Source organism: Cygnus atratus, chromosome 1 (assembly GCF_013377495.2).
Source record: "Cygnus atratus isolate AKBS03 ecotype Queensland, Australia chromosome 1, CAtr_DNAZoo_HiC_assembly, whole genome shotgun sequence".
Taxonomy (NCBI): Eukaryota; Metazoa; Chordata; class Aves; order Anseriformes; family Anatidae; genus Cygnus; species Cygnus atratus.
The window spans coordinates 33,955,630-33,968,527 of NC_066362.1; positions in this window are offsets into that span (position 1 = coordinate 33,955,630).

Here is a 12,898-nt window from a genome sequence, read left to right on the forward strand (position 1 = left end):
TTGTGTCTTAGAGAATCATTTTAATCTGTCTTTTTGTTATTCATTCCCCTCAGCTGGATTATGTTACACTGAAATTCTGTGCACTCCCCTCTGTATTCAAATCCAGCCTATCCCAATATAGAGAAAGAAAGAAGAGACTTGGGGTTTCTGGCTCTGACTTTCTACATGACCTTGGACAACTCAGCACACAGCTGACTGATTTATTTTTCCCACCATCACAATTTTTAAAGACTTTTTTTTTTTCTCTGATGTGTTGATATCATGAACTGAAATTACGTTATTGCCAGAAAGCCTGTCACAGGAATTTGGCAAAGCAGCAGAAATACGTGAGACCGAATTGTTATAAAAATCCCTTAAAACAGCATTGGGGGCTATTCCAGTTTAGGGAAGATTGTTTTACCAGTGCTCATCACATCCCTACTATGCATATAAGGAGGGAACATTGTTCTCCAGAATTGACAAAGTCACAAACCATAAATTCACTAACATAAACAGATAAAATGTTAAAGCTTTTTAAAACTCCTATCTCAATATAGATTGCACTTGTAGCTTTCTTTTATCAGCTCAGCACTTTCCACATATACACACAAAATTAAGGTGATTGTTAAAGACTTACAGGTTAAAACCATAAATAAAAAAAAAAAGTCAATAGATAACAGTAATGTATCCCATCTTTTTCTTTTATCAGCCAAGTGTAAAACATTGGAACAGCCATTGAACATGGGTTTAATTGAATCACAGTTGCTTAAGCAGTCTCAAGAGGTGATAAGTGAAAAAGTGTTATGCATGAAAGAAACAGGTTTCTGCAAGCCGGAAAAGCAATATGGCATGAGCCTAGTAATAAATTGTTGGTTATCTACTAACACCAAATTGTTACCAATGAAAATTATCTGTGAACATTTTAACAAGGAAGAGTAAATAGAAGATTTTACAACAAGCATGATTTAGTGTTTTTTTGTTTTGTTTTGTTTTGTTTTTTAATTAGTGTCAGATTACCTGGAGATCTGGTCAAATTATTTACTGAAAATGATAATTCAGTGAATCCATTGAATTTCATCTTGAATAATTGTTTCCTGGTAGATTGCTGCTTAGATGTTTTTATGGCTGCTTTCCAAATTTTTGGGTTATGAACTTTGCTTTTCTGTAAATTTATTTTTCTTCTGCAAAAATTTTTGCAAATTTTAAAAGTATTGAAATTCAAAACTCAAGCTAGTACATTTGCTTTCCTAAATCACATGGTACTCATTATGTAAAGTCACTGAATCTGACTAGAAGTTTATAAGTTTACCTGCAAAAATCTTTTCTATACTTTAAGGTATTTTATTCTTTGACGTAGTTTCTGGATTAAATCCTGACCTCTCTAAAGCTAGTTGATTACAGCAAGAGCAAGGCATCGTATTACATATCTTACAAATAATTTAGAAATGCAATTGAATAAAACAGGAACAACACTTAGAAAATATCCAGAAAAGGATGGCAGAAGGTAAATTTGGCAATATTCCCCATTTGTGATCTCACATTGCCATTTATCCACCAAAATGTGAAGCATTAAGGTTCCAGCATATCTGGCCAAGAGTATCATAGGTATCCAAAGTGGCCAAAATATCAGAAGTAATTCAATTCTGATGGAATTGAATAGGAAAGCATTCCAAAAATATCCCTGTGATCCCCACGATGCTGTAGAAATACTATGCAAGTCAGAACAGGACTTCTCCTTTGACCTGTAGATTCTTTCTTTCCTTCTTTCTTTCTTTCTTTCTTTCTTTCTTTCCTTCCTTCCTTCCTTCCTTCCTTCCTTCCTTCTTTCTTTCTTTCTTTCCTTCTTTCCTTCTTTTTCTTTTTCTTTCTTTCTTTCTTTCTTTCTTTCTTTCTTTCTTTCTTTCTTTTTCTTTTTTCTTTCTTTCTTTCTTTCTTTCTCTCTTTCTCTCTTCCTTCCTTCCTTCCTTCCTTCCTTCCTTCCTTCCTTCCTTTTTTTCTCTCTTTCTCTCTTCCTTTCCTTTCCTTTCCTTTCCTTTCCTTTCCTTTCCTTTCCTTTCCTTTCCTTTCCTTTCCTTTCCTTTCCTTTCCTTTCCTTTCCTTTCCTTTCCTTTCCTTTCCTCTCCTCTCCTCTCCTCTCCTCTCCTCTCCTCTCCTCTCCTCTCCTCTCCTCTCCTCTCCTCTCCTCTCCTCTCCTCTCCTCTCCTCTCCTCTCCTTTCCTTTCCTTTAAAAAAAAAAATACATATATACATTTTAATCTCTATTTTCATTCTGTATCTTGAGACTCACCTTATCCTTTGTTTACGTATCTGGGTGGTGGTATTAAATTTTAAGAATTTCCATCAGAGAAATGTATATTTACTATTCAGACTTACAAAATAAATACTTACACAATGGAACATTTTATAACAAAACAGTAAATTAAATATAATACTCCTCCATGTTCCTTGGGCCCACCTCTCAGGATTCATAATCAGAGTGAATATATTAGGTCTTTGGGGAGCATGAGATAAAAACTGTGCCTGTTTTCACATTTATGTATTTAAAAAAAGTTTGTAGTTCCATTCAATTTAATGATGAATAGCTAGCTGTTAGAACCTCATGTGTAAAAATATAACATTTCTGAATGTGTGTGTGTTAGTGATAAAGTAGTCTCTCCATCACATGTGGAAAAAGCAAGGCAAAGCAAAATCATAGGCATGATTCCTGCTAACGCAGGTTGTTTCCCTCGATCCTATCTCTCTTCCCCAAGTATACTTCGTTGTATTTGATGAAACACAGGTACTTCCAGAAGGCTACCTGGTCCTGATGTGATCAGCCAGCCTCTGCAAGGCAAGGATGGCTATGCTTCCCTTAAAACACTCTGATCACGTTTCAAGAGTGATAGGATGAATTTTAAAAAAATAAAATAAAATTTTCATTCTTGATTTGTACAATTTCTTTTATCTCTAGGTGGTTTTGTGTGCTCAGCTAACAAGGGACTTGAATGATCTTTTCAATTTAGAAAGTATTAATAGGAGATACAAATCATTCTGTTGCAAGAAAACTAATTCTTTTTAGATGACAAAATGGAAGGACAATACCCTCAATACCCTTCACCAAATACACAAAACTAAACAGGAAACCAAACTCAAAAGTTGAAAGTAAACACCTATGAAGTACTAATTAACTTATTAATTAAGATTAATCAGCCAGCTGCAGAGCAAAGCCAACTACCTTGTGTATGAAATTATGATGAGTGTGAGAAAAACAGAAATATGAGACATCTGGTGCACAAAGGTGGACCTCAGGTTTGAAATAACCGGGAGCTGGGGAATGCTCTGCAGGCAGATGTGGAGCTGCCTCTTCTTTTCAAAGGAATGACCCTTTCAAAGAATGACTTGCTTTTGCCTGCTTATATTAGAATACAAATATCCGAGCATGGCAAAGTGGTAACCATTTCCACTTGAGGTTTACAACCCAGATGATTATAATATAGGAGAAAAGATCATGCTTATCTTATAAATACATATCCATATATTTATGAATCTCAGATGAAGGTGAAAAGGAGACAAATATGAAAAACAAGACCACTAGGCTTTGAAGGTACTTTATCTCTGTGTATATATGTTGAAAAAAAAATATCCTTTTTTTCCAAACAAAACTAGGACTCAGGCTAATGCATCTCTCAGGCCATAAGCAGTATGTACTAATTTCAGGGCTTTTTCAACTGTCTACCACCTGTCTGGGAATTTGTTTCACCCAGTTTTGCCATCTAACAGTTAAACACCTGCTCTCTGTGGTCTCTATGGAGGTTCCCTATGAAGAGAGAGAGACTGATCAGCCACATCTCCTCCTGGAAATGCTGTTTCTAGGAATTGTCAAGGAGCATACCAATGATTCCTTCTTTTCCTCCAGGAAAGGCTGGATGGTTACACAGATGCCTTACTTTTAGGTGATGGAAGCACCATGAGGTAACTTCCAACAATAGGCAAGTTTAGGGTAAGAAATGTCATCCAGCCATATATTACTTGTATGGAGAGAAAGGTTCCTGCACCTCTGGATTGTCTGCAGTACAAATGTTTTGTTACGTTCCTGAACTGAGATGCAGGAGTTACTGCAACAACAACTTTCGACATGTAGGTGGTCTGAATATGAATTTGTTTAGTTTATTATGTTCTGGGAAAAGTTAAAGCTTCTCTTGTTTTTCTTTCACTGCCTTCTCCTACATACACTGTTTCAGGTTTAAGGCTAGAATATTAAAATGGAACAGTGTAATTAAAATTATACATGTGTTTTAAAGAACTAACATATTCAGTGTGAATAGAATGGAGATCAGACAAGCTCAAGTGTCAGAGTATGTTATTACTTTTAATTAAAATTCAGGTTTCTGAGAAATGACACATTTTGAACATTGATTCAATTGATTTATTTCCATCACTTGTTGGTGCCAATTAATTGCTGGCTGTATTAATAAGAAATTAGATCATTTTAATAGAAAGATCTAAACCCAGTGTTCCATTGCGCTGTTACAAGCCCTTCCAGTAGTTCTGTACTTAACTGTTAGAACACTAAAATAATCTTAATGGGAATATTATCACTGACTTCAAACAAGGCCAGCTGGTACTCAGTTGTAACAGGACTGGCCTCAGAACAAGAAAATATCTTTTCATGATTCTGCTCAACAGAAATTCATTTTTTTTACTTCCTTTGACTATCCCAGTTCTTGAAGATCTGCGGTTTTGTTAGGGTTGTACTATAAGTTTTGTGGACTCCACAAAGGTGGTTTAATTAAACATAAAGGATACACTTAAAGATTAAATTTTTTTGTTCTTCTACTAAAGGTGCTTCAATATTTAGCTCAATTTTCAAAATAAAGGTAATTGTTCATAATTGCCTTTGTTGATTTATCCTTGGTTGGATGGGTTTAGAAGAAGGTGATGCCAGAAATGGGTGCTAAATTGATTAAGGGAAAGTAAGTCGTATTCAAAGATAAATACAGAAGTTTGCCTTCTTTGCCCCTTTAGCTCTTTCATTCCTTTAGAGAAGGGATACACTTACCTGCTGATTCCAGATGTAATAGGAGGCTGGAGGCCTGGAGGTCATCTAAAATGAAGTGGGAAGAATCCCAGCCCTAACTACTACCTGCATGAGTTAAAACCTCCACCAAAGTCATCAGGCTTCACAGTGTGGGCTCTTCACAGTGCACGTGAGGAAATACAGATCTTTCAGGGCTGGGTGGTGATGATGCCCAACATACAACTCTGTCATAAAAGACAATGAACGTATTCTTCATAATAACCTATGGCAGAACAGTTTGATTTCATTTCATTCAACAGAGTTCAAAATGCGTAGAGTAGTCCCTCTTCTCTGAGACAGTAAGACAAAAATCCAAATTTCCAGTCTCCTTCCCTCCACCCCAAACTCCAGCCTACAGGGACAGCTGCAGGGAGGAGCCAGCCAGATTCCTCTTGCTGTTTTGTTTGGACTTTCTTGGGATTTTTTGGTAGCTGATCATCCTCATTCCTCCCAGCCCATGAACAATTATACTACCCAGTTTTTATATTCCTCCCACACACACTCCTCCCTGGATATTTTCTTTCTCTTCTCATATATTTCTTCTTGACAGTTATTGAGTCTTCCCACCATAACCTCCTGACAAAAATGAGCCATCACACAGGACCACTCCTATATTTTAGCCCTTGCCATCTCTGTGCAGGCTGGAGGTCTGCTCAAGGAGGAACCTTGCCAAGTGGGAGCTAGCCTGGGGTGGCTTCTTGGCACTGACCAGCAACAGCAACAGTAACAAGCAGCTACTGCTTAAGGGGAAAATCAACTCTTTTGGGTCACCTTTTGGACCAGTTCTTTTTCAGTTGTGCAGGACATACATTTAGGTATGCTATTTTGCAAAATGCAGGGTAATTATAATTTTTGCGCACAGACTGATTTTGAAGCATGCTGAGAATAAAATCATGAATGTTCCCTTAAATCAAACATTTTGCTGGCTGTGAGGACTTTAGGTTTAAGTATGCTCTGTTTGGGAAATGCTGGTATAAATACTGATAACTGTACAAGAGTAGATAACAGGAAAAAAAAAACAACTTACTGTTCGTTTTTCCAGTTTAGTTGATTTATTTTGAAAACTTTACAGTTTAATAATCCTTCTCAGTTCACAATCCTATTACACATTAGTAGGTAGATTATATCTGAAATAAATTTAAGTAGTGAAAATACAGTATTAATACATCACCATATCTAAGAAATCGCGTGTTTCCAGGCAGCTGAAGACAGAAAGCACATGAAGATATTGAAAAGGTTAAATACTCTTGTTTAACTTTAGTAATACCACCTGATTTTAAAGACTACAGCTTTTTAAAAAAAAAAAAAAAAAACATTCTTTTAACACCAGTTTTGCATGCAGATCTATGTTAGTCACGATATCTGTGGACTATAGATGTTATTGTGTACTGTAACTTGGTGTTTTGTTCTAAATCATGTTTCTGTAGTGATGATTGAAATAATAGCTAAGAAAGAGGTTCTTAGGCTGAGCTTATTATTTGATTGTTAAGCAATAATATTTTCTGGCAGTGATTGTAAGAGAGGTGATATTCATAGAATCAGTGTTCTTAGAGCACGGCAGAAACAGCTCATCAAATTCTAAGATATCTCAATGTTTCACCCTCAGCTATTGTGTAACAACTCCGGAGTAGTCCTGCACTGGTGAATTCAAATTGAACAGCCAGAAGCTACTTACTTTGGGCAGAAGGATGGTCTGACTCCTTGACAGGCTCAGCACATGTTCAGGTGAAGGCCAGCTCCTGCAGGAAAGGCAGAAGAAAGGGCATGCTCAGGGAGCCCAGACTGGGCCACCTCCTCAGCACAGGCTACTCAAGCAGATGAGCCATATTCCTAAATACAACCATACCTTGAAGTGGCCTAAAAGGATGTGGGATTAGAAACTGATTAGCTTGGACAAGGAGGAAACTGCCAAACGTCTTGCTTCTGGGACTTGATCCCACAAGGAAACAGGAAAGAAAAAGATGTTTGGATAAGGCATATCCCAACCCTTGTGGGGCACTGCGGACCATCAGGATAGAGCTCCAGCTCACTGCTGGTTGCTCTTGAAGATAATCAGGGGTGGCTTGGCTCAGTCCTTGGAGATGCAGCTGCTCTCAGTGGTTTACTGGAAAGGCTCTTTTGTCGCTACTTGAATCAATGCCATGAAGCCTGGCATGGCTCATCAGGGCTGGCTCCTACCATGGCTGCAGCAGCCTGCTTGCTTCAATTTGCACTTAATTCTCACTGAAACTTAGTTAGCAAGATTATTTTGATTTTAATGAAGGGATTTCTTTTCTAATTTGGTTCAAGTAGCTGAATTAAATCATGGATGCGGTGAAACACCCAGGGAACTCTTTAGGAAGAATGAGTACGTGAGAACCACCACTGCCCACCCTCCCCACATACACGTGTGTACACACACACACTTTATTTATGACTTTGTTTCCACCTGCGCTGACATGGCTGGGAATTTACAACGACATTGAAAATGTTACAAGCAGTAACCTCATGAATTCCACATTTTACTGAGCTGCATTATTATGGAACATTTGTCACCCAGCCAAATGCTATGTCAGCCCCATAATTGATTTACAGCAACATCTGTAAGAACATTTGAAGAAGAGGAGGCAACTAATGTGCACACTTGAATTCAGTCTTTCAGTGAAACTAATGATGGTAGGAGATTCACAAACAAACAGAAAACACTAGAAATAAACAACATGTTTAAAAATGTATATGCTAAACATTACAAGAAATAAAAAAAAGCATTACTTTTCAGACAGAAGAATAACCACAGCTGTTCTAGGCATGTTTTAACTTAGCTATATAAAACACCCGGCCCTAAAAAGGCAGACCTTTTATTTTTTATTTTTATTTTTATTTTTTTTCCCTGAGGAAAATTTGAAGCTTAAACAGGAAGCCCACATAGGCTCAAAACTCCTTTGTGAAAGACCTCATTAAAAGAAAATATATTAAAAAAAAAAAAATCCACCAAATTTATATAATAGTCATTTTGTAATTGCTATGAACTATATGAACAAATCTCTGCTTTTCCATTTTAGAATGTTTTGTGAGGAGGAAAGAGGTCCAACACTACTGGAGAGTTGGAAAGGTTGGGTTGGAAGGAGGAGTGCCTTTCCCCGATCACTCTTCCCAGCCTCTGTGCCTAAAATAATTTTTCTGTTTGCTTATTAAACATTTCTTCTGTGAGACAGTAAAGAAAACAGGGAAGACAGTTGATAATATTTAGGAATGCTGGATATGATTTCCATCATCCTGCAATACAGTGATACTTAAGGAAAAAAAAAAAAAAAAAAAAAGGTTGATCAAATGTCATAGACTTTTAGAAAGTTTGCGTAGAATCATTGTAGGAGGGAGACCTGTGTGATGCAGCCTCTTGTTTGCACTTCACTTTAATGGGAGTGCTGATGTGGGCAGTGCTCATGCAGCTCCTGAATGCTGCTAAATGCTGCTGGGGGTTTGCTGCAGCAAGACAAGCAGGGGTGGTGATGTGTCCAGACAGGCCACTTGGTGCTGGGAGTAAAACCATGCTAGGTTACACAGGAAGATCAGGGACTACCTTTCTGCAATTCTCCAGACATATGGAGACTGAAAATAAATCTAATCGCACAGAAAAATATTAAGCCTGACTCTACGGCCGTAGAAACTTGTTGAGTCAGAACTGTTAGGAATAAATCAGGACAAGAAACGTGCTCTGGCAGCAAAGAGAATCAATCCACAGGGACCTGCCGAAGTCAGATCAAATGGATTTGGAAAGAGGGATGTGTAGTGGGGAGAAAACAAGTGACAGCTTTGCCCACAGGAGCACTGCACCTGCACTGTGCTGTGCCGATAACCTGCAGGGCTCTGTGTTCTGTACAGAAAGGTGAGAGCTTCTTAGGAATTTAAAAATAAAAATAATTTTGCAACAGCAAGTAATTCCAAAGTGAAAAGTCAAAGCATTTCCATTTTCTAGAACTTTTTTCATGCTCTGATTTAATCAATTTAGCAAAAAGAGTTCTGTGGCTCAGTGTCAGAGTTTCTCTTTTCAATTTCATCCCTTTTTTTAAAGAAAAAAAAAGAACTTTTTTGAGTGAAAATGCTATTTCTTATGAAATTACTACAGTGTGCTGGTAGGTGAAAGAAGCAGAGTTGTTACAAGCTACAGAGCAATAAACAAACACATTTTTAAAATGAGGCACTTCAGAACCTTCGTTCACATTAAAACATAATTTTATTCATTAAGTTAATACAGCTTTCTGATTAGTCATATTTTCCATCATTGCCATCATTTTACTACTCTACCTACTGTGTGGTCACAGTTATGTGAAATTTAATTCATCCTAAGTACTATTTTACACATAGGTTTTGTCCTCGTGCCAAAATCCGCGAGCAGATTAACTTTTCCCTGCTTACAGCAAATACCTGCGAAGCCGCTGCAAGTGCCCCTGACACTTTCCATTCTTCAGCTTACACAGAGGGCTGTGTGAGCTAATTATGATGAGGGCCATGTTTCCCCTTTCCTGAGGGAAGGTTAATAGCAGAAAGAATTTTACGCTAATAAAGAATACGATCAGTGCGTGGCAGAAGCCAGGCTCTGGGCAGTTGGCTGCCGTAGCACTGATGCTCTCTAAATGTTGCTGGCATACAAACCCACAGCAGGTAGCAGTACAAGTACACCTTGTTTTAAGCCAGCAAACGAACTAGTTTCAGTTATAAGAGCTGGCTTGTTTATGTCTTCTACCACTTACTCAAGCAGTAGCTTCTTCATAGCTGCACTAGTGACCCCCAGCTGTACAAAGCTACTGAACAGTACTCTCCTTGGGAGATGTGTTACAATTATTATGCGATACCAGTGGACCAAGTTCTTTTTTGTGCTAGCTCTCTGGTTTTCAGCTTTGTCAGTCAATAGTTCACAATATCTTTCTGCTTGTAGTCAGGTAAGCCACGAGCAGAGTGAGGGAACTCTTGATACAAAATGAAGGAAGAAGTCTTCCTGATTATTTGTAAGAGTATAAAATCAAAATGAGATTGAAAAGCAGTATCTAAAACTCCTAACCTGTCTGAAAAAGGTGTACATCTCTCTTCAGATGCAATTCTCCCTTCCATCTGGAGGGCCTTTTGTCACCAGCAATTCTGCCATATGTGGACTGAGCATCAGAAAGGTTTCTCATGAAGTATCTCCAGCTCAAACATATTCTGTGTCCTGCAGAAAATGATATAGTTGCCCTGTTCAATAGCTGACAGAGCAACTCTAGCTTCTTGATAAACGTATTGAACTCTGTTACGAGGGAATGAATGGTAAAATCTGCATAAATTATTCCCTTGGAATAAAAGGATTATTCAAAACCACTTCATGATACAACAGGAACATGTATTCCTCTCCTACATTCACTGTAGATCTCTGTAGATCTGACTTACAGCACTGTGGCATGCCAACACATTGGCGGCAGGGCAGAATTAGATACTACTGTGAGCACCTACAAAAATGAGCATAAAACCCCACCACTGTTGATGAATGGAGGATGGGACCCCGAATTCTCCATGTTATAGTAATGCAAACTTGAAGACAGAAGCATAAACAAAACCTGAACATCAATGTCCATTCCTCCGTTACAGTCTTTTTCAGTAGTTTCTAAAATAAGCAGACTGGACTCCAGGATTAGAGCCAAAGGTAGTTTCTTTAACTATATAGGAACTTACGTTTTTGCATGCTTTTGCTTCAAATGAAGCCAAAGCCTCACTGTTTGAGGAGACATTCAGTTGGACTCAATGATCTTTCTAGGTCCCTTCCAAATGAAACCATTCTTTCTATTTTATATTGCTTCAAATGGCTGTATAATCAACACCTGAATTTTGATTATCCAGCAGTGGACCCAGAACATAAATCACAGATTCTACATGCACATCAACAAAGGAAGAGCTGACAATAATTAAGGTGGATTATACATTGCTATGGCAAACAAGGGGCTCTTCGGACCATGCTGCATACAAGTCTTTCAGAGTAATAGCATCACAGCCTACATAATCTCAAAGCCTGATTTATATTCAGGTGATCTGATTACCTTGGTCAAGCAAGTAAAATCCTAATTTCCAGTGTGAAAATTTCACATTTGAAATTTGCAGGGCTTAAAGTTATTCACCATCCATTTCAGAACATAGTTTATACAGGTGTTCAGACTGCAAGCTCCTGCATTGCATTTGTTGGTGAAGAGCCCACAGTCAACAATCAAGCTGAATGGATATAACAAGCAAGCGCTTTGAAGTGACTGTACTGATGTCTGTGGAAAACTGAAGTACTGTAACTGTAGTCTATAACCTAGAATAATTTGTGCTTGTTCTCTGTTGTGTGGGAAATAAAATCCTGGAGTTGAGTCACAATGCCTAAATTTGTTTTACAAGCAGTGAACTTAAATTACTACCGATTTTACTTTCAGGTCCTGTTATTCCATGACATTCTTTAGACACATTGACCATCAGTCAGTGGACCCCACAGAGCACATGACTCTGGGAAACTATGCATTGCACCAGCAATATTTAGTCTCGAACACACACACACACAGAGGGAATAACAAATGGATCATGTTTCTTGTGGACCAGAAAAGGAGAATTTAGATGCAGTAAGACATAACTCTCCAGATGACACACCCTTTGGTACATAGCTGCCTTTGGCATTTTAGAGCACAGAGAATGAGTGGAACTAAATACACAAAAAGTAGTGTAAAGAATAAGGAAATGCATGCATTATATTATAAATATTTTATATTCTGTCTCTTCAATTATGCATTTACTGCATATTCAGACAAAGTTTTCTAAAGCTGTGACTAGCCTGCCTCCCCATGCTTCCTCTCGTCTCCTCAGCACTGCTGACTTCTTGCCTTGAACTACACTGTGCTCTGCAAACCGAATACATTTGCCCTAGCTTGCAACCACAGTGACAGGGCAAGACAAGAAAATGGAAACAGAGTAGTGTGGGTTATCAAAGAGGGTCCCTAAAGGACATGGAAGCAGTACTGAACTGCAGAAGAAAAGGCAGCCTGGGAAATTGGAGAGACCTCCTGTATCTTTCAGTAAGATAGGATAGGGCCATATCCTGTGTCAGTGGAACAACTGAGTCCTAATCCTTAGGCACGACCACCCTCATAAGCACTTTTTGCCACACATAACTGCACAAAGGCACTATATGGCTTTAGTTCCCAGGTGTAATACTTCCACAAAATATAATAAAGAAAGGTATCTGGTAAGCTCCCCTTCTAAGTAAAAATGTATGTACAAGAAGTGCGCCTCGTAGTACACTGATTTCCTCTCTTCACTAAAGAGACTGAGGCTCTCCCCACCACTTTTCAGATAAAGAAATGTCATACAGCTACTTAGCAAAAATATTAAATTAGTCAGACACATTCTCTGCAATAAGAGTCTGCACAGCTTCTGAACCGAAGGCTGGATGCTACAATTTTAAACATATAAAACCTTAAGAAACTCTACAGTAATTCAGGACACAATGCTGTGGCTTAGAATTCATTTTTTTTTTTTGTTTTCTGTAGTCAACTCTAAATGGATCGTGACGGTGCCACAATGAAAGCTAGTTAGGCCCAAACTTTCTTCTGAACAATATGGCTGCTTTTCTAATTGTGGACTCATTAGATTTGTTTGATTAGATTTTGCTTGCTCCAGAGAGATTCCAGTAAACATATCATTCCAGTTCTCTCTTTAAAGTGATTATTCAGAGCTTGCAGAAATCTATACCTCATCAATTGTTTGTATGAGTTTATTGGGCAGAACATTTTGTGTAATATATTAAGAGCATACTGCCCCTAAAGAGCATTTTACAAGTATTATGTGACAAAATTTCAGTTACTGCTGGTGAAAAAGCTGCAAAATGTC